The sequence below is a fragment of the Sorex araneus genome, chromosome 6, assembly GCF_027595985.1.
Source record: "Sorex araneus isolate mSorAra2 chromosome 6, mSorAra2.pri, whole genome shotgun sequence".
NCBI classification, from domain to species: Eukaryota; Metazoa; Chordata; class Mammalia; order Eulipotyphla; family Soricidae; genus Sorex; species Sorex araneus.
The window spans coordinates 83,393,464-83,416,731 of record NC_073307.1 but is presented as its reverse complement, the minus strand read 5'-3'; the positions used below and the strand labels follow the sequence as shown (position 1 = coordinate 83,416,731).

At 41.0% G+C, this 23,268-nt stretch overlaps 1 pseudogene; it reads right to left on the bottom strand.

The window, feature by feature from the left end:
• Positions 1-12,699: 12,699 nt before the first annotated feature.
• LOC101557529 (geranylgeranyl transferase type-2 subunit beta-like) lies at positions 12,700-14,689 on the bottom strand (annotated as a pseudogene).
• Positions 14,690-23,268: the final 8,579 nt, after the last annotated feature.

Here is a 23,268-nt window from a genome sequence, read left to right as displayed (position 1 = left end):
TTTTGGGGGCTTTTGAGGGAGGGAGCACACCCCATGGTCCTTAGGTCTAACGGACCTAAGGCTTGGTGCTCAGGGATCACTCCTGGCGGTGCTCAGGGGATCGTATAGGATGCCAAGGATCAAACCCCGTTTGGCTGCATGCATTGCTAAGGCCCTACCTGATGTATTATTTGTCAGGTCTGGACATAATAACTATACTGTTTTTTAATTAATACTTACTTAGGACCTGACTAAGATTATGTACAAATTAATTCACTACCTTCACTACTTCGCTCATTCTGAGGGCATAGATCAGTTAATGGAAAACAGTTTGTGTGTGCACTGCTTTTAAACAAGGAACCTATATTAGGACTGTCCTCCTGTTGTTCATTAATTTGCTTGAGCGGGCACTAGTAATGTCTCCATTGTGAGACTTGTTGTTTCTGTTCTTGGCGTATCGAATACGCCACGAGTAGCTTGCCAGGCTCTGCCCTGTGGGTGAGATACTCTCAGTAGCTTGCCAGACTCTCCAAGAGGGACAGAGGAATCGAACCTGGTTGGCCGCATGCAAGGCAAACTCGGGTTCGATTCTCAGCATCCCATATGGTCCCCTGAGCACCGCCAGGTGTAATTTCTGAGTGCAGAGCCAGGAGTAACCCCTGAGCATCGCTAGGTGTGACACTAAAAGCAAATATTAGGACTATAAATAATATTTATTCTCCTTACACAGAGGAGGCAAGAGATACCCATGTTGGTGTTGATTCCAAACTGGGGAGTTTGTTCTGTGAAACATAATCCTTCCTGTTTACAAAGAAGGGAAGATTATAGAAAAATTAGCCGTCTACATTCTTGTTCCGACTGAGTCTAATTTCAGTTCTTCTAATTCTCCCATTTCTATATCTGGTAATGTGTGACTCACATTAATAGCAAGTTGGTATAATCTCTTCTGAGTCTTCTTGAGTTCAGTTTAACTTGGGAATTATGAAGGGAGTGGCAGAGTATAATAAATTCCATTCCATGGCATCATGGGTCCAACCAACTTTCTTCCTCTCTCTGGATCCAGAAAGGAGATGCTTTGGTCGGCACCACCAGAGCTTTGTGGTGCTTCTACAACTGAACTATTTTTTAAAAATAATTTATTTATTTTTAATTAGTGAATCAACGTGAGGGTACAGTTACAGATTTATACATTTTTGTGCTCATGTTTCCCCCATACAAAGTTTGAGAACCCATCCCTTCACCAGTGCCCATTCTCTACCACCAGTAAACCCAGCATCTCTCCCGCCCTCCCCAGTCCCGTCTCCCCCACCCCACACTGCCACTATGGCAGGGTATTCCCTTTCGTTCTCTCTCTCACAACTGAACTATTGAAGGGGGTTGACCACTGCCTCTTTGACCTTCATCCTTATAAGTCTAGTGCTAGTGGGTCCACCACACTCTCTCTGAAAATCCACTGTGGAAAAGAATGTCCTAATTTCGCTTGGGAAGTCTCAGGCTGGGGCTGGTACTGGCCCCGGCTTGCGCTCCGCCGGGATTCTAACCGGGTGGCCATGCATTTGCACAACCGCTCTGCTGATGAACGCCCAACATCCAGAGCCAGCTAGATGACTTCTGAACCCAGCAAGTGTTCCCAACCATGTCCCCAGACCGTGAATGAAGCTTTTGCTTTTTGCTGCCCCAGGAAGGGAAATGATGAAATTTCCCACTTAAATCTCCATGTACTGGGGCTGGAGAGATAGCACAGCGGGTGGGGCGTTTGCCTTGCACGCGACCGACCCGGGTTCAAATCCCAGCATCCCATATGGTCCCCTGAGCACGGCCAGGGGTGATTCCTGAGTGCATAGCCAGGAGTAACCCCTGTGCATCGCCAGGTGTGACCCAAAAAGCAAAAAAAAAAAAAAAAAAAAAAATCTCCATGTACTTAATTACCTAAACAGAGACCTTTTACCTCCTTATTCTCATTCATGGAGAACTAATTATCAAATGTTTCCTTGTCAATAGGGCTGTATTTTGGGGGGATAAACTCCAAGGAGAATAGTGAGTTCAGTGTTGAAAAACCAACAACAATAGTGAGCTTTAAGTTGAAATATGGAATGTAATCAAGGTAAAGAGAAAATGAAGTGAATTTTATCAGTTATGCAGGAGGGGGTGGGGGATGGGATGTGTACTGGGGTTTTTTTTTTTTTGGTGGTGGAATATGGGCACTGGTGAAGGGATGGGTGTTTGAGCATTGTATAACTGAGACATAAGCCTGAGAACTTTGTAACTTTCCACATGGTGATTCAATAAAATTAATTTTTTTTTAAAAAAATGTACTAATTTGTGCACAGTAGAAATAACAGAATCTGAGGTTCCATGTTGGCAGTATTGTTCAATGTTATATGCCAACCAAGGGTGGTAGACGGACCTTAGTACATAAAACCTAGGTTTTTGCTCTGGGTCTCAGGTTGATAGCTGTTTTATTCCATTTTTCAGTTGTCAGTGTTCTCATTTGTAAAGTGAGAGATTAGTTGAAATGATCTCTAAATATTTTATCTTGGTAAATTATGATTGTTCCAAATTTCTAAGCAAATTTCTTTCCAAAATTTTTGCTCAATGCAAAAAAGAATCATTTTCTGGTTATCATACTAGTACTACTACTACTATATACATAGAATTGTGAAGGCTTAATTTTATGGTGGGAGGATATTAAGAACTTCTATTCCATTGTTGCTTCTTCTGTTGCTTTCTTTCTAAAACAGACTAAGGACTGTTATTTTCCATTTCAATTTTTGTTATTTTTATTATAAAATGTTCAGACAGAAAATTAGAAAAAAAGTATAGTGAACTTTTTTTATTCATGAAATGTATTTGACATGTTAACATTTTGTCAGATATTTTAATCTCAATTTCGTGGGTTTTGCTGTTTTGTTTAGATCTGAAGTTTTGAAATAAATTACTGAAATGATATTTCCTGCAGATTTGGGGCATTTTTTTTCTGAATAGGTTTGATATGGCATGCATGCCCTGTCTTAAAAAAAAAATCCTACAAAACCAACAACACTACCATCAGTGAAACACCTGGACCATCTCATACTTTTCTATTTCTTCCTTGTAGAAAACATTTTTCCTCTGCTGTCTTTTTGTTTTATAAAATTATTCTTTTTTTTAGGCAGTTCAGATAGAGAAGGGAACACCAAGTAAAGTGTAGTTGGAGGACCCGCTTGGGATGGGAGATGCGGGCTGAAAGTAGACTAGAGATTGAACACTATGGCCACTGGGACCATTGGTGGTGGAGAATGAGCACTGGTGGAGGGATGGGTACTTGAGCATTATATGACTGAAACACAAGCACGAAAATATGTAAATCTGTAACTGTACCTCATGGTGATGCACTAATAAAAACCTTTTTTTGATTGTTCTTTTTTTTTTTTAATGAACAACTTTTGGCTGAGACTGACAGTGTTTGGGTGCTACTAGTGTTATACCTGGTGGTGCTTGGGTACCATGTGGCACTGGGAATCAAACTCATTGTTTTGTATACACTGTGCGTTTTCTCTATGTCTTGGGCTATCTCCCTGAATGTCAACATCTTTTTATTTTAAATTAAAAGGCAAGTGTGGGGGGCTGGAGAAATAGCACAGCGGGTAGGGTGTTTGCCTTGCACGCCGCTGACCCAGGTTCGATTCCCAGCATCCCATATGGTCTCCCTGAGCACCGCCAGGAGTAATTCCTGAGTGCAGAGCCAGGAATAACCCCTGTGCATCACCAGGTGTGACCCAAAAAGCAAAAAAAAAGGGAAGTGTGGGCTAGAGAATGGGTTAAGAGTACATGGATTGGGGAGAGAGATGGTGAGGGAGGGAGGAAAAGAAGGAGGAAGGGAAGGAGAGAAAGGGGGGAGGGAGTGGGGGAGAGAAAGGGAGAGAGGGAGAGAGAATACATGTGTGTGTGTGTGTGTGAGAGAGAGAGAGAGAGAGAGAGAGAGAGAGAACACAGGGGACAGCTTGCCCTGCATGTGGTAAACCTGGGTTCAATCTTTAGCACCCCATGTGGTCCCCCAAGCCTCACCAGAAGTGATACCTAAACACAGAGCCAGGAGCAATTCCTGAGCACTGCTAAGTGTGGTCCTAAACAAATGAAGAGTACATAGATTAAGGCACTGTCTTGCATATGGTAGACCCTGGTTTGATCCCCAGCACCATATGGTCCCCAAACGTTGCTGAGAAAGTAACCCGAGTATAGAGCCAGAAGTAGACCCTAAACAATGTCAAGTGTGGATTAGTACCTGACCCCAAGCAAAGGCATGTGGAAGTTTAAGAATAATAGTATATAATGATAATAATAATAACAACATACATGTCTTTTATGAGAGAGATCCAGAAAGTCTGAGATACTCTCTCAAAATTTCTTGACTGTTAAATACTTAAGTATGTAAATTATGGGAAACTCACAGATCTTATAAAAGAGTCATTAGGAGAAAATATTTTGGTTACCTATAAAATAGGTTATCCATAGATTATTTTTTCATATCCCTGAGAATTCACTGAAAAACCAAAAGGTTTCAGATCTATGCATCCATTCATCAAACATTGACTGGATACCTACTGTGTTCTAGGCTCTGTGGTGTAGAGAAGACAGACATAAAAACCCATTCCCTTGTTAACAAAAGTTGGAAGACAGATTTGCAAATTCTGAATTATAATTAAAGATTATTTCAATGAAAATTTTATATACTAACTCAATACTGAAGACAGTCCTGCATTCACAGTGAGATAAAGAGTGCAGACAGGAAGAGTCACTGCAGAAGTTTCTTGAGGAGAAAATTGTAGTATGGAATTCCTACTCCTGTACCGCCCAGATGAAGAAGCAATACTAATGCCTCATATTTTTCCTCAAGCATAAAGATGTATTTTTGTGGGATCAAACAGTTTGGAAATTGACCCTCTTAGTTTAAAGCTTGGAGAACTGCACTAGCTCTCACCTATAAATTAAAGAAGGTGATAGACACAAAAGACAGTAGACTGCATTGGGAACCACCCAGATTTATTAGGACTATAAATGTAGAAAAAAATTCCCTGGACCAGAGTGCATCACATATAAGACAGCCTGGAGTTACATTTAGTCTGTTCAAAAGTGCTGTCTAGAGGTATGGTGGGATCCAGGCCCAGAAGCAAGAGATGAACACAAGTATCATAGAACCCACAGGAGTTGTTACAGTAACTACTTATGTCTATTAAGACCCAGGGACCCTGGTGAGAGGCATTTGATGGTGGAAATGTCCAAAGAACTTTAAAAGCCTCTTACAGGATGAAAGAGTTGAACCCAAGAGGTAAATAACGCGTTCTATGAACAAAAAGCCTGCTGCCTTAACTGTCCTGCCCTCTTTTTTTCCACAGATCTAAAATTAGATGGTGATGAAGGAAGTAAGGAGAGAGCTGAAGCTAGGCATCTGCCAGTCACAGGAGACCTCACGTGGGGAGGTGAAGAAAAAAAAGGATTTAGACAGTATTATTTTATCATCATTTCAGACTGGAAACAGGTGCTCAGTGCTTCCTCTTAGCTCTGTGTCAGGGATCACTCTTGGTGGTTCTTGAGGGACCGTGGGTGGTATGGAAGATCAAACCCAGGTTGACTGTATGCAAGGCAAGTAAGTACTTTATTGTGAGTTCAAACTGTGGGTTCATTCGTGGGGCTGAAAACCGTTTCCCCAGCCAGCCAACCGACAGTGATGGACAAATGAACAACAGAAGCAAATGAAGGAATGGGGCCACAGGCGAGTTGGTAATCAATGACAATGACCGTTTATTACATTCTTATTTCTCACTTACAGCATAGTTATATGGAAATTGTGAAGGGTGGGAGGTACACATAGGTGAGGTTGAACATTATCATAACAATAAACAGATGTGAAACCACTCCTTGGGGAAGTTCTTCTAGGAGGTTAACACAAGGACAAAATCTCATCGGGGGTTCAGCACTCTAGATTACTAGGAGATCTGCTCAAGGGTGGGATTCCATCTCAGCGCATTTTGCTTTCTCCTTTGCTTAGCTAGTAATCCATTTAAACAACCATATTAAATTTATTTCTTACTAATATTTCTAGTCATTTCATATGAACATAGTAAAAGAGATATATTAAGCTTAAAGAGTGGCAATTCCTGGGAACATCTCTCTATATTCCAGACTACAGTCCTCAGCCTAGGTTCGTCTTTCCTAACCCTAGCAGGGTCCTTGTTCAGCTACTTCTTTTTGGACCATGTCAGAGTCTGTTTCATGACCATACTCTTAGTTCATACCTCTTATAGCCCTTAGCTTGTCCCTTTCCGATGCCAGGGTAGCTTGCAGTTTGCCCTGGGTCCATGCTTTGTCCATCGCTGGAACCCTCCTTTTGGGAGTGTTAGAAAGTAAGGGCAACTGAGGTTTAAGTCAAGTAAATATGATGGATGCCCAGGAGTAAATATTATTCGAAGTCAATTAACTCCCATGTTACAAAAGCATAGCATCAACTGTATTTCTGTGTCTATACAAAAAAAGACATTACTAAACCATGAAAGGACATAAAGGAAAGTGAAAAGTAATATAGGATTAGGAGTGCCTGATGGAATTTGGTGTTCCTTGGGAGCACTGTAGTGGGAGTAACTCAATAAACCTAAGCCCCTGGAGGAGGAGCAAGGACAAACCAATGTTACCTAACACTACCCTACCTGCTGTACCATCTCTCCAGCCCAAGACTGGAAACATTCTAATTACTAATCAAGGCTCCTTTCTTACTTAAACGGATTATAATGGTGTGCATTTGATTTTGATTTGGGGACCAAAATCAGAGGTGCTGAGGAACTGCTCCCTATTCCATGCTCACGGCTCCCTCCCAGCAGTGCCCTTTGAACTATCTCCCTGGTTCAAGCATCTTCAATTATTGAACAATGAACAACGAACGAATAAAAAAGTTCGTGGGTCTACCTAGTATTTTCATTTATGGCAGGAGAAGATTATACCCTACCAATTGATATTTTTAAAAATGATGAAAACAAAACAAAAATCACAGGTGTATTTTGATTATATTCAATGAATCTTGTATTCAACATCCTACTCCATTTCTACATATTTTCTGTATTTTTATTTTATAGCTATTCTTCATATTTTGATTGTAACTAACTTTACAAGTATTACTTGTTTAAATGTGTTACATCTCTCAGAAGCCTTTTAGATAATTAGGATAATTAGATATCTCCTGGGCTGGAGCGATAGCACAGCGGTTGGGTGTTTGCCTTTCATGCAGCCGACATGAGTTCGATTCCTCCGCCCTCTCGAAGAGCCCAGCAAGCTACCGAGAGTATCAAGCTCGTGCAGCAGAGCCTGGCAAGCTACCAGTGTGTATTGGATATGCCAAAAACAGTAACAATAAGTCTCTCAATGAGACTTATCTCTCAATGAGAGACGTTACTGGTGCACGCTCGAACAAATTGATGAGCAACGGGATGACAGTGACAGTGACAGATATCTCCTATGCTAATTGCAGTTCTGGTCTAAAGAAGATATTGACTGACAGAACAGTTAGTACTTCTATTTTCAGACCTGGGCTTAAACTTGAACCAGAGAATTGATACTTTGGTTTTGCTTGTAATGAAACCAGTGTTCAACATGCATCTGTCTCCGTGGGTAGATACCATCTAGGTGCTTCAGATTAAGAATCTGTGGCTTGCTTTTATAGTCTTGCTTTTATACCTTGCTGAATGCCTGGCTTTTATACCTTTGGCCACAATCTTTTGGGCAACTCTTGTTTGTAGTGAAAACAGTCATCTCTTCCCCTGCTGACTACAGACCCTTTCCTGATTTTGCTTGTGATCCTCTAGAATGACAGCTTTCTGGAGAACAGAATTTTACCTTGAAACCTCTAAACGGTAACAAGAAACCTTTGCCTCTGGCAAGAAGTGAACTCTCTTTTGTCTGGAAAGACTTCATCTTTCTTCTTTCGGGGGTTCTTGGCTAATATTAATGGCAAAAATTTTTACAACCGTCTGCAGAACAGCAACTTAAATCAAAAGTGACTCTTTCCAAATAAGTTCTTCTGCCATCACTAAAGAAAAAGAAAATAAAAAGAAGTATGAGATACCTTATGAGCAAAAGAGAGCAACTGATAAAATCAACTAAGTCGTGTGGAAAAATAGTAACAAATATTAGACTAATGGGAAAATAACTTTCCTATGTTCATATAATAGTGTGTTTTCTCTTTGAAGTTTGTCACTTGAGGTGAGGGCCACCCTTTGTGGTGTTCCTCAGGGCCCTCACCTGGCTCTTGCTTAGGGGTCATACTAGGTGGCATGCAGGGTACATTTTGTGGTGCCAGGATTCAAACCATTGTCAACTTCCACATGCAAGGTAAGTGCTTTAACTACTCATTGTCTTTCTGGCCCCAAAGTTTTTCTTTTTAAGATTCTTGCTTAATAGTACATTTCTTGTTTTTGATAGGATGTGGCACTGTAGCACTGTTGTCCTGTTGTTCATCGATTTGTTAGAGCGGGCACCAGTAACATCTCTATTGTGAGACTTGTAGATACGATGTAATAGCATGACAATACCAGAGGAACCCAATTTTCTTTATTGATTCTAGCTCAAGTTACTTTACTTGTCTAAGCAAAGATCTTTATCTAAGTCCCATTTTACTAATCTGTACAAGGAATGAGAGTAACACCAACTGTCCCAAGGGATAAGTTTACAAATTTTAAATCACATTTGTTGAAAGTGGTTTTTTAAGGTAGCTAAATATTCTTACCGACGTGATGTTCATATTCTTTTATATTTAAGGATGCTAATAAATGTCTAACCTTCCCAATTACATTGTAAGCGCCTTCAAGGTAGAGATTTTGACTTTTTATACTTATCCTCCCTCCCATAGCACAATCCCAAAATACACTAAAGGTTCAGATAAATACAGGCTGAATTGAACTAAAATGAACTGACCTATCAAATACAGGAATAGTAGAATGCCTCAATGTACTTGATCCTGAGAGAAAAGTCAGAGGCACATTTAAAAAGAAAATTGGAAAGGGAGCTTTTAGAATAGAGCAAAGAGAAAGAGCTCCCCTCTTTTCAAAAAAATAATGTGGGCCTCCCTCTCCAAACTTTTCATGCACTTAAGCCTTGTCCTAGAGAAAGTCAGTGGAGAAAAGAACAGTTTTAACGTGCAGCAGGCGTTGTCTCCCAAGACGGGTCACCAGGGTTGAACAAGGGCTTCTTTCAGAAACTGCTCAGGGGCAGACGTGTCTTCAATGCTTAAGCTTCACTCTTTTATTTTTCCTTTTTATTTTTTGTACAACTCAGGGAAATTTATAAATCACTTTATTTTTTAAATTAGCTTTTATTAACAGTTAGCTTTGGCGCCCACAGGATACCATGTCACACTATTAGAATAATTTTAGAAGATTCTGAGACTTCATAAAGATCACTTGAATAATTTTGAAAAAGTTACAGTAAAAACACAAATAACATGATACTATTTGTTACATATTCATGAGATTATTTTTTCCAAGTAAGTAGGCAATAGCTTCTCAATTACCTAGTAAACCAAGATTGGCCTAGACTTACTTTACCAGGGATTTTAAGGCTGCCTACTGGAAGAAAATCAACAATGGTAAAGCCCATTTGCTGGTACCAGTAGGTTGTCTAGACAGATTTAGAGAGTTCTACTTGCAAAGAAATTAAATTGGATTCTTTGAATAGATTTCGGGGTGTTGAGAAACAAATTATGGTGGATCTCAGAATTTTCTGCTTTCTTGATATTCTAGCTCTCTTTATTAAGTCTATGTCTCCACCTGGAGGGAAAATATAGTATTTGCTTCTTGCCAAGACTTTAATAGTTACTAGTTTGATTTTTCATTCATTCTTTCAAGACTTTAAAAATCCTATTACCGTACTTATTATTATGATAGATGCTAACATTCAGGGTGGAGAAGAAATACAACCTTCTGCCTTCAGGGAAATGATAATTTAGCATGAGAAATAAACATTGAACCATCTGGCTGCCTAAATAATCACAGTAGCGATAAGGTCTATAAAGGAAGTGTTGAGAGTATAGTCATGCAGTCTGGGAGACGAAAGAAAACTTTCGTAAAAACAGATCTGGACATGAGAAAGTCAGATGTTCTTTTATTATTTTAATTTTTTTTTTTGCTTTTTTTGGGTCACACCCGGCGATGCACAGGGGTCACTCCTGGCTCATGTACTCAGGAATCACCCCTGGCGGTGCTCAGGGGACCATATGGGATGCTGGGATTCGAACCCGGGTCGGCCGCGTGCAAGGCAAACGCCCTACCTGCTGTGCTATCGCTCCAGCCCCTATTATTTTAATTTTTAAATTTTAAATAAATCTCTGTGAGAGACACCGTTACAAAGTTGTTTGTGATTGAGTTTCAGTCACACGATGTTCCAACACCAATCCCTTTACCAGTGCACTTTTCTCACCACCAAAGTCCCCAGTTTCTCTCCAGCCGGCCCTGCCCACACAATCTGCCTCTATAGCAGACACTGCCCTCTCCCTCTCTCTCTCTGTCTCTCTGTCTCTGCCTCTCTTTCCCTTTTAGGCATTGTGGTTTGCTGTTATTTCAAGGGTATCATGCATATCACTCTACCTCTTTCTAGCACTCAGCTCTTGTGCAGAGTGATCATTTCCAAGTATCATTGCCATAATGGTCCCTTCTCTGTCCTAACTGCACTCCTTCCCCATGCCCTGTGGCAATCTTCGTACTATAGATCAGACCGCCTGGCTCTTGTTTCTAGTGTCTTTGTGTATTATTCGCATGATAGGCTTTGTTTGCTTTATATCCCGCAAATAATTGCCATCAATCTATGTCTGTCCCTCTCCCTCTGACTCATTTCACTCAGCAGATATTCTCCAAGTCCATCCATTTATAAGGAATTTCATGACTTCCTTTTTCCTGACAGCTGCGTGGTGTTTCATTGTATAGCTGTACCATAGTTTCTTTATCCACTCGTCTGCTCCTGGGCACTTAGGTTGTTTCCGGATTCTGGCTATTGTGAATGGTGCTGCAATGAATATAGGAGTGCAGATGGCTTTTCTGCATTGTGTTTTTGACCTACTAGAGTACATTCTCAGAAGCAGTATTGCTGGGTCATATGAATCTCAATTTCTAGTTTTTTGAGGAATGACCATAAGGTTTTCCAAAAAAGACTGGACCAATTGGCGTTCCCACCAGCAGTGAGTTAGAGTCCCTTTTCTCTGATCCACGTCAGTGCTGGCTGTTCTCTTTGGTGTGTGCCAGTCTCTGTGGCATAAGACGATATCTAATTGTTGTTTTGATTTGCACCTCCCTAATAATTAGTGATGTAGAGCACTTTTTCATGTGCCTTTTGGCTATTTGTATTTCTTCGAGGAAGCTTCTGTTCAGCCTTCTCCCCATTTTTGATGGGTTAGCATGTTTTTGCTTTTCTTGTAAAATTTTACCAGTTTCTTATATGTTTTGGATTTACATCTGAATTTTTAAAGAGAAGTTTGGTGGTCACATTTGATGGTGCTCAGGGCTTACTCCTGGCTCTGAGTTCACTTCAGGGATCATATATAATGTCAGGGATCAAACTGAGAACAATTGTGCTCAAGGCAAGTGCCTTAATCCCTGTACTGAGTCACACTGTTGGTGGTCAGGGACTTGGTTATGCTCAGGGGACTGGATAGTTCTAGGAATAGAATCCAATAGAATCCAACAGAAGCCAGCAAAGCATGTGCTGTCCCGCACATGCAGCTATTTCTCTGGCTCCTTGCTTGAAATATTTTTTTAAATGTCCAAATTTTTCAAGGTGATTTCAAACACATTTGTTTATTGGCTGGGGATTGAGCTCAGGGTCTCATTAGGACAAATACGATCCCTGGACCCACTGTCACTGCCACTGTCAGCCCGCTGTTCATCTATTTGCTCGAGCGGGCACCAGTAACGTCTCCATTGTGAGACTTGTTACTGTTTTTGACATATCGAATACACCACGGGTAGCTTGCCAGGCTCTGCCTTGCAGGCAGGATACTCTTGGTAGCTTGCTGGACTCTCTGAGAGGGGCAGAGGAATCGAACCCGGGTTGGCCGTGTAGAAGGCAAACGCCCTAACCACTGTGCTATCACTCCAGCCCCCCTGGACTCAGAAACATACATTTTTTTAAATTGAGATACATTTTAATCATGAGATACAGTTACAGAGCTGTTCGTGATTGGGTTTCAGTCATAAAATGTTCCAACACCTATCCCTTCACCAGGGTACATTTCCCACCACCAATGTCCCCAGTTTCAAGGTTATCACACATATTCCTTTACCTACCTTCAGCACTCAGTTCCTGTCCAGATTAATCATTTCCAACTATCATTGTCATTCTCTATCCTAACTGCCCTCTTCCCCCCCTTTTCCTCCAGTCACCCTCCGCCCCCCACCACACACACACCACGACACTTCTGGCAAGCTTACAACCATGGACCAGTCTTCCTGGCCTTTGACATATATATTCTTTTCTTCTTTTTTTTCCCCATGACTTCCTTTTTCCCATTTTCTTTATTTTTTACAGTTGAAGGTACCATTTTCTTTATTTTTTATAGTTGAAGGTACAATAAGTTTATTTTATAATATGTATAATTATATAATGTATTAAAATCAACATAATTCTATACATATTAACATTATAGTCATTTGTGTTTGATAAGTACTTTTCAAATACATTAACAGGTGTTAATATGGGGAAAGTATATTAAGCAACTTCTGTACTAATAAATCTAACAAATTCAGGCTGAATATTCACTTTCAGAAGCACTTCTCTGGCCTACAGAAAACAGGACTGACAGGTTTAGCTTGTTCTTCTTCAAACATGATAATTCAGCAATTCCAAATAAAGTATGATAAAGATCTACTATATCCCCAGACCTGTCTGCAAATCCTCTTGTTTCTTCATCTTAGATGAAGAACAGCTAAGATGAAAGTTCGTAGCTTCTCTCTATCAGTCTAATGAAGTCTTTCAGTTATCCTTAAGGAAGCCAAAATTCACCCTGAATAGCATACATCTGGTAGCTTCTCTGGTCTTCCATTGAGTCCACTTGGTGGTAAAGTGCCTTTCACAAAGCCACCAAGTCAGTAAATCAGAATTTCCTTAATACAACTGATTAGTAATAGCCAAGAATCCTGTGAAACGATAGATCTGCCCAGCATGAGATTCAGATCCTGGCCTACAACCAAATCCACCATTCAAGTTTATATATGACAAAACAAATTCACTTGCCTTTTGCACATTAGTAGCATCCAGCTTTCTCAATAGAGCCATAGTTGCCACCTCACAGAAAAAGAATCTCATATCAATTTCTCCCCAAATGTCTCCAATAAAAGAACCATTTTCTTTCTGTAGATTCTAAGCATATCCCACAACTTTGTTTACATTAATTACATTAATGATAGTATCACAAAGAGTAAGGATCTGGACAGTGCTAAGAGTGTCCAACAGACAATGATCATGTCCAGTGTTGATGTAGGCAGGATAGGGAAGGCCGCCCTCCCAAGGCAATGGCAGAAGCCAACCTTGCAGAAAACGGGAAAAACAGAGCCAAGAAGGATGATAAGACCTTGAGAAGCAATGGACTCTGAGGAGATTGGTCCTCCCCCTGAAGAAAATTCCTCGAATACCCTAACTTTAGTGATTCAGCCCAAAGAAGACCATCACCACTCCCAACCTCCCTGGTAACCTCCTTAGCAACGGACTTTTACCTAGAAAGAAGCCCCACATGGGGGCAGGTTGGAGAAACCCTATAAAAGCCACCTTGAACAAAGGAAGCACGCGCACATGCTACCCAAGCTCATGTGCTGCTTGTGCCCATGTGGCTGAGCACATGTGTCTCCCGCATCTCCCCTCTTGAGATGTATACTCTCATGCTTTCATTTCATTTCCATTTCTCGTGCTAATGCTGGGATGTGTGTAGGGGCTCTCTCTGCCTTTGAAGAGGCCCACATTCTCTATTGAGCACGTTAATCTCTCTCTTTCACTCTTTCTCCCTCCACACCTTAAAACCTCCAAATAAAATCTGTTTTACTTCACTGCTTGTCTACTCCCGAAATTCTTTTCTGCAAGCGAGACAAGAACTCGAAAACCCAGGATAAGGCCTGGGACTAGTTTCTCCTTTCCTGCAAAGACCAAATCTTCGTCCCGCCTGAGTCTGTGACTCCCTGAGAAGTCAGGTGCCTGGCAGACCAAGCAAACCTCAGGTGTGGCCTAATGGCCACCTGGTGGGGCTGGCGGTGTGTGTGTGGGGGTCGTGGGGGGATTGGAGGGAGGAGGGGGGAGGCTCAGGCCTGTGCCCAGCAGGGGCTCATTGCAGACTTTACCAGTCCTAGTCTTCCCAGCACAGCAGAACCCCGGGTGGCAGAGGCGGAGAGGGAGAAGGTGACCCTCTTTCCCTCCTCACGACTCACGTGAGCCACCCGTGGGGTCCACCGACATCAGTACTAGCACTTATTCCACCACACTCATGTTGATAGGATTTAATAAATATTAGAATTCATGTGATGAAGCTGTCCCATGAGATCCATCACTGTCAGACCTCAGTCGATGCCGATCTCTCTCAAATATTCCTACATACACTATTCATAGTCACCTCTTTTTGAGCCATAAGATGCAATATAATCTACATGCTTCTCCAATAGTAAGGTGTCTGTACATCCTGCTTAATACCAGTATACTTCTGTGGGGTGTCCATGTCTGAAAGAAGAAAGCTTTTCCTTCTTTAGCCCTACAATCCTCATTCTGTTCTGTAACTCTAAAGGAAGCCAACTTCAAAAAAAATTTAATGAAATAAATACATTGTTTAAACAAATGTCTGATAATGACTTAAAAAAAAACAGTAAAACCAAACTCATTTAGAAATACCAGTCTAGAAATACTAAACAAAACACTAGCAAATTGAATCAGACAGATTCCTTTGTCATGACCAAGTGGAAATTGTTTAAGGAATGCAAAAATGGTTAAGTGTCAAGAAATGCATTAATAGATTTAGTAATATTATTTATAAGAGGAAAGGCCTTATAATCATATTGATAAATGCTGGGGAAAAGCATGAAAAAACCCAGTAAGTATTTTTTTTTTTTATAAAACTCCTTCTGAAGGATGAATAAAAAGTATTTTCAAAAGTATCATGAAGCAGCCTGCTCCGCGGCCCTGAGCACCCCGGGCTTCCCTCCCCTCCGGACTGCCGGCCGAGTGGCCGGCACGCTGACCCCAAGCACCGCCGCCGTCCTGTCTTCCGGCAAAGGAGACAGGGATACTCATCTTCAAGGGCCCTCTTTCATATCACCACAAACAACATGAAGAAACAACGAAAATCCCCATTGCAACCAGAGGACGATCAAAGGAGTCCGGAAACCTCAATGGGCGCTTCCTACAAACTTGACCTCTCTGAGAAAGAATTCAGACTTGAAATCCTCAACATGTTCAATGAACTCAATGCAAAGATGGACAACTTCAAGGAAGACCTGACGGAAACAATACAACAGACAGTCGACAAAATACGGGAAGAAATGAGAGCAGAAATAAAAAACCTTCAAAAAGAAATGAAAGATTCCGTACATGAAATCAAAAACTCTCTGGCTGCCCTCAACAATAGGATGACTGCAGCTGAAGACAGAATCAGTATGCTTGAAGATGAGCTGCAAGAGGCCTACAGGCAACAACAAACCATGGCAAGAGACCTCAAAATAGCTCTAGCCAGAATCAGAGTCCTAGGGGATGACTTCAAGAGGAACAACATTAGAATCATTGGACTACCAGAACCACAGGGAACCAACCCCAACGAAAAAGACACAGTCAAACAAATCATTGCGGAAAACTTCCCACAGCTGGACAATTCGGGCATCCAGATTCAAGGCGCCCGAAGAGTGCCAGCTAAAAGGGATCCTAACAGAAAAACCCCAAGACATATCATTGTTACAATGCTGGACGTCTTCCAGAGAGACACAATACTCCAAGCAGCAAGGTCCAAGAAGGAAATCGCATACAAAGGAGCACCCCTTAGGCTCACAGCAGATCTATCAGAGGAAACCCTCCAAGCTCGAAGGCAATGGTGGGATATAGTGAAAAGACTCAATGAAATCAACGCTTCACCAAGAATACTTTATCTGGCTAAACTCTCATTCAAACTAGAAGGAATCATACACTACTTTGGGGATAAACAACAGCTCAGGAACTTCATAGACTCAAAACCAAACCTAAAAGAAGCACTAAAGGGGCTATTGTAAGACAAGAACAACCCCTACAAGCACAACAAACCCTTGCACAAAGACGGCACAAAATCCCATAACAATAATCTCCCTTAATGTCAATGGTCTGAATTCACCAATTAAGAGACACAGACTGGCAAAATGGATTCAGAGACTCAACCCAACATTCTGTTGCCTGCAAGAAACACATCTTCATAGCCAGAACAAACACAGACTCAAAGTCAAAGGATGGAAAACAATCCTGCAAGCAAACAACTCCCTCAAGAAAGCCGGGGTGGCTTTACTAGTATCGGACAACATAGACTTCAGGTTGAAAAAGATTAGAAGGGATAGTGAAGGCCACTTTTTATTAATCAAGGGATGTGTACATCAGGAAGAAATCACACTCCTAAATGTCTACGCACCCAATGAGGGACCAGCTAAATACCTACAACGGCTGCTAAGAGACCTCGAGAAGGACATCTCGAGCAACACAATAGTAGTTGGAGACTTCAACACCGCACTGTCTCCTCTGGACAGATCTAGAAGATTAAAACTCACCAATGAAATACTGGCTTTGAAGGAAGAAATAGAAGAGAGAGGGCTAATAGATCTATACAGGGCTTTATATCCCCCAAAAAAGGAATACACATTCTTTTCCAGTGCACATGGAACATTCTCCAGAATAGACCATGCTCTGGGCCACACAACATACCTCAACAGAATCAACAAGATAGACATTGTACCAGCTATCTTTTCAGACCATGATGCACTGAAGATAAAACTTAATTGGGGACAGATGCAGAAAACCAAATCAAACACTTGGAAATTAAATAGCTCGATATTGAACAATGAGTGGGTCAGGAAGGAAATCAAAGAAGAAATCAAAAGGTACCTAGAAACAAATGAGAATGAAGACACGAGCTACCAGAACCTGTGGGACGCAGCTAAAGCCGTTTTAAGGGGAAAATTTATAGCTCTGCAAGCATATCTCAGGAAGGAAGAAAGGGCCCACATAAATAACTTGACTTCACAGCTCAAGACCTTAGAAAAGGACCAACAAAAGGAGCCAAAACCAGGCAGAAGGAAAGAGATAATAAAACTTAGAGCAGAAATTAATGACATGGAAACCCAAAAGACAATCCGGAAGATCAATGAAGCCAAGAGCTGGTTCTTCGAGAAAATAAACAAGATTGATAAACCACTAGCAAGACTCACAAAGAAAGAGAGAGAGAGAACCCTTATAAGCCGAATCAGAAATGAAAAGGGGGACATCACAACAGAAACCAATGAAATTCAAAAGATCATCAGAGACTACTTTGAAAATCTCTATGCCACGAAACAAGAGAACCTAGAAGAAATGGATAAATTCCTCGACTCCTATAATCTCCCAAGGCTGAACCAAGAAGACCTGGAGTACCTGAATAGTCCAATTAACATCAAGGAAATTGAAATGGTAATCAAAAGTCTTCCCAAAAACAAAAGCCCAGGTCCGGACGGATTCACTAGTGAGTTCTTCCAAACATTTAAAGAGGACCTTTTGCCAATCCTTCTCAAGCTCTTCCAGGAAATTGAAGAAACAGAAACCCTCCCTAACAGTTTCTATGAGGCTCATATCTCCCTAATACCAAAAGCAAACAAAGACACCACAAAAAAAGAAAACTACAGGCCAATATCCCTGATGAACACAGATGCAAAAATTCTCAACAAAATATTAGCAAATAGAATTCAACAACTCATCAAAAAGATCATACCACGACCAAGTGGGATTCATCCCGGGGATGCAAGGATGGTTTAACATCCGGAAATCAATCAACATAATCCACCATATCAACAAAAGAAAAGATAAAAATCATATAATTATATCAATATATGCAGAGAAAGCATTTGACAAGATCCAGCATCCGTTTATGATGAAAACACTAGCCAAAATGGGTATAGAAGGGACCTTCCTCAATATAGTCAAAGCCATTTATCACAAGCCTATGGCAAGCATTGTCCTCAATGGGGAAAAACTAAGAGCCTTCCCTCTGAGAACAGGGACGAGACAAGGATGCCCACTCTCTCCACTTCTGTTCAATATAGTACTGGAAGTACTTGCAATAGCGATTAGGCAAGAAAAAGACATTAAGGGCATTCAGGTAGGAAAGGAAGAAATCAAGCTCTCACTATTCGCAGATGATATGATACTATACTTAGAGAACCCTAAAACCTCTACCAAGAAACTCCTAGAAACAATAGACTCGTACAGTAAAGTTGCAGGCTATAGAATCAATACCCAAAAGTCCATGGCCTTCCTATATGCAAATAATGAGAGAGAAGAAAGTGACCTGAGAAAAGCAATCCCGTTCACAATTGCGCCTCAAAAAATCAAATACCTCGGAATCAGCTTAACAAAGGAGGTAAAGGACTTGTATAATGAAAACTATAAAACACTACTTCAGGAAATAAAAGAGGATACAAGGAAATGGAAAGACATCCCCTGCTCATGGATTGGAAGAATTAATATTGTCAAAATGGCAATTCTCCCCAAAGCATTGTACAAATTCAATGCAATCCCTATAGGGATACCCTTGACATTTTTCAAAGAAATGGAGCAAGCGCTCCTGAAATTCATATGGAAAAATAAGCCCCCACGAATAGCTAAAGCAATCCTTGGGAAAAAGAAAATGGGAGGAATCAACCTCCCCAACTTCCAACTCTACTACAAAGCGGTAGTCATTAAAACAGCATGGTACTGGAACAAAGGCAGAGCGGCAGACCAATGGAACAGGATTGAATACTCCGACATACACCCCCAAATATATGATCATCTAATCTTTGATAAGGGAGCAAGAAATGTGAAGTGGAGCAAGGAAAGCATATTTAACAAATTGTGCTGGCAAAACTGGACGGCTACATGCAAAAAAATGGGCTTAGACCTCCATCTATCACCATGTACAAAAATCAGATCAAAATGGATTAAAGACCTCAACATCAGACCAGAATCCCTAAGGTACATTGAAGATAAGGTCGGCAAAACCCTCGACGACATTGAAGCCAAAGGTATTTTCAAAGCTGACACGCCACTGGCTAAGCTAGTGAAAACAAAGATAAATAAATGGGACTATCTCAAACTAAGAAGCTTCTGCAACTCAAAAGAAACAGTGACCAAAATACAAAGACAATCTACAGAATGGGAAAGGATATTTATGCAGTACCCATCCAATAAAGGGTTGATAACAAGGATATACAATGCACTGGTTGAACTCCACAAGAAGAAAACTGCCAACCCGATCAAAAAATGGGCTGATGAAATGAACAGAAACTTTTCCAAAGAAGAAATCCGAATGGCTAAGAGGCACATGAGAAAATGTTCAACATCACTAATCATCAGGGAGATGCAGATCAAAACAACAATGAGATATCATCTCACACCACAGAGGCTGGCCCACATCCCCAAAAACAAAAGCAACCGGTGTTGGCGTGGATGTGGGGAGAAAGGGACTCTCCTTCACTGCTGGTGGGAATGCCGACTGGTTCAGCCCTTTTGGAAAACAATATGGACGATTCTCAAAAAGTTAGAAATTGAGCTCCCATTTGACCCAGCAATACCACTCCTGGGAATATATCCCGGAGAGGCAAAAAGGTATAGTAGAGATGACATCTGCATTTCCATGTTCATTGCCGCTCTGTTCACAATAGCCACAATATGGAAAAAACCAGAGTGCCCGAAAACAGATGATTGGCTAAAGAAACTCTGGTATATTTACACAATGGAATACTATGTAGCTGTCAGGAAACATGAAGTCATGAAATTTGCATACAAGTGGATCAACATGGAAAGTATCATGTTGAGTGAAATGAGTCAGAAAGAAAGAGACAGACATAGAAAGATTGCACTCATATGTGGAATATAATGTAACTGAGAAGTACAAGTTGGCAACGATGCAACTTCTGGCAGATGTCTCTCTGGACTTAGTTACTAAAATACTAAATTACAGAAACCCAAAACTGAGAGGCCGCTAAGTGTGGTCACTCGACCTCATACCTCTTCATCCTCAGCAATGGAAAACAAATTATCTAATGCTTCCTTTTCAGCAGGTCTGACTTTAGGGGAGAGACTCTCCAAACAATAATAGTGAGTTTTGTTGAAATATTGTATGCAATCAAAATGAAAGTAAAGTGAAATTTATTAGTTACACAGGCGGGGGGGGCTTAGAGTGGGGGGGGCTAGGGGCGTGGGGGGGTTTGGGGTGTGAGGGGGCGGGGTGGAGCTATACTGGGATTCTTGGTGGTGGAATATGAGCACTGGTGAAGGGATGGGTATTCGAGCATTGTATAACTGAGATTTAAACCTGAAAACTTTGTAACTTTCCACATGGTGACTCAATAAAAAATTAAAAAAAAAGTATCATGAAGCATCTTGCTTCCTTTTATCATTTACATAGTTTCACACCTATGCGTAATTGCTCATCTCAATCCTTCAAGGTTTCTCTATAATAATGCTGATTGATTTGAATAGTGTCACTGGTAACCAGCCAATGGACCTGTTCCTTCATCCATTGGCTGGGGGGATGGTCATTGGCTCCAAATGCACTAGGGGACCACCGTCACTGAAGGATGGTGACTCAGTTTAGTTAACTAAACATAGCAAAAATAGAAGCCCAAAAACTTAGAGAAGAAAGTATGGGTCAATTGCTGTATATATTCATAGAAGTAAGGGGTAAAGACATAAATTCTCTTATGTAATTTTAAAAAATTTCAGGGCCCAAAGAAAAATGGCTCCCTGCAAAAAAATATTTTTTTAATTATTATCATAGGAAAAGATAGGTCTCCCCAATTTATAAACTATTCTTAGAAATAAAAAGACAATGTAGAAAAATGGGCACAAGGGTCTGAAGAGCTAATATAGGACAAAAGACACTTGCCTTGCAGGGTTCAATTCCTGGCACCACAGATGGTCTCCCAAGTTCTGCCAGGAGCCATCCTGAGCACAGAGCCAGGAGTAAACCCTGAGAACAGTTGGGTGTGGCCTAAAAACTAACACACAGAAACATGCACAGAGACACACACAAACAAAACAACAACTAAATATAAGCACAAGACTAAAGTATTCAGGCAAGTGGCTAAGAGTTAAAATTAATCAGTTCACTTACTCAAGAAAAGCAAGTTGCACTATGGGCATTTCCTACTGATTTGGGCAAAACTACAAACCCTGGGTCGAAAACAATCTAATTTTTATTTTGGAAAAGACCCAAGAAGAATTGGAATTCCTTTTGATAAAGATAAGCAAAACTGGTTAAATCAGTTTTCAGATTCATGGGCTATTGCCTTAGCAAATTATTCAGGTACTATTTCAAATCATTTACCGCAGGACAAGATTTTACATTTTATGGTGACTCATCCCTTTATTTTTTCCGCATAATACAGTTCAACAGCCTATCACGAATGCTTGTTTAATTTTTACTGATGGATTTTCTAATGGCCGTGCCGTGGTACAAACAACGCTGGCACTAAGGTTTGGCAGACAGGATATACTTCTGCTCAGGAACTGAACTCTATGCTGTACTTCAGGCTCTTAAATTGTTTAATGAGGTGCCCTTTAATCTTTATTCTGACAGTCCAGTATGTGGTGCGAGCCTTACTTGTTATTGAAACTGTTCCGTATATTGGAACTTCTAATCATCTTGTACAGGATTTTTAAAACCAAATCCAAACTGTTATTCATCAGGGAACTTATCCACGTTATTTTGGATATATTTGTGCACATACTGGCCTTTTTTCAGAGGGAAATGCTTTGGCTGACAAAGCAACTCAAATATTCTTTTCTCAAGCTCAAGCCACTCTATGTTCCCATAAACTTCACCATCAAAACAGCAGGAGCCTTTGCCAGCAGTTTCATATTCCTAGAGAAGTTGCCAGACAAATTGTTAAACAATGTTCGGAATGTCCTTTGCTGCATTCAGTGCCTCATTATGGGATTAATCCTAGAGGCCTTTTACCCGATGTAATGTGGCAAATGGATGTCACACATATTCATGCTTTTGGCAATCTTCGCTATGTCCATGTCACCAAAGACACTTATTCAGGATTTCTACATCCTATTTTACAAACAGGGGAAGCTGGTAAACATTGTATAACACATTGTTGTGCAGTTGTTTTGTTTTGCAGTTGTGGGTACCCTGAAACAGATAAAAACAGACAATGACCCTGTTTATACCGGAAAAAATTTTCAATCTTTTTGTGCACATATGAATATTGCACATAAAACAGGTATTCTGTACAATCCTCAAGGACAAGGTATTGTTGAACGAGCACATCAAACTCTTAAAAATCAGTTGCAAAAAATAAAAAAGGGGGAGTTATATCCCCAACAACCTAGGAATTTATTAAATCATGCCTTCTTTGTTTTAATTTTTTTGACTTTTGATAAAGATGGATATACCCCAGCACAGAAGCTGTGGGGAAAAAATATAGAAAATAAGTGATAGCACAGCGGTTGGGCTTTCACCTTTCACGTGGCCGACCTGAGTGCGTTTCCTCCGCCCCTCTCGGAGAGCCTGGCAAGCTACCCATGCATATTGGATTTGCCAAAAACAGTAACAATAAGTCTCTCAATGAGAGACGTTACTGGTGCCCGCTCGAACAAATCCTCTTGTAAAATGGAAAGATCTATCGGATGGAAAATGGTGTGGGCCAGATCCAGTATTAATGTGGGGACGAGGGCATGTTTGTGTCTTTCCACAGGATGCTCAAGTGCCGCGCTGGTTGCCGGAGAGGTTGGTGCGCCAGACGGAGAAAGAACCTGATCAACCGATTTGCACAGATGACGTTGGCGGATCCGACCAGCCCTGCCGAGACCCCATTGACCATGGAGCAGAGCCAACAGGCGTACTCTCAAGCGAAGAGCAGTCAATCTCACGTGACCCTGACTGCCTTCCTTGTACAGCTGATGCTCTTTAGCTCAGCAAGGGCAGACACGTTTTGGACTTAGATTCCTGATCCTCCGGTGTTACAGTTAGCTACCTGGGGAGGCGAGCAGGTTCAGTTTCATAATAATGCTAGTTAAGCATTACACCTACCAGGTTTTTAGAACGCTTTT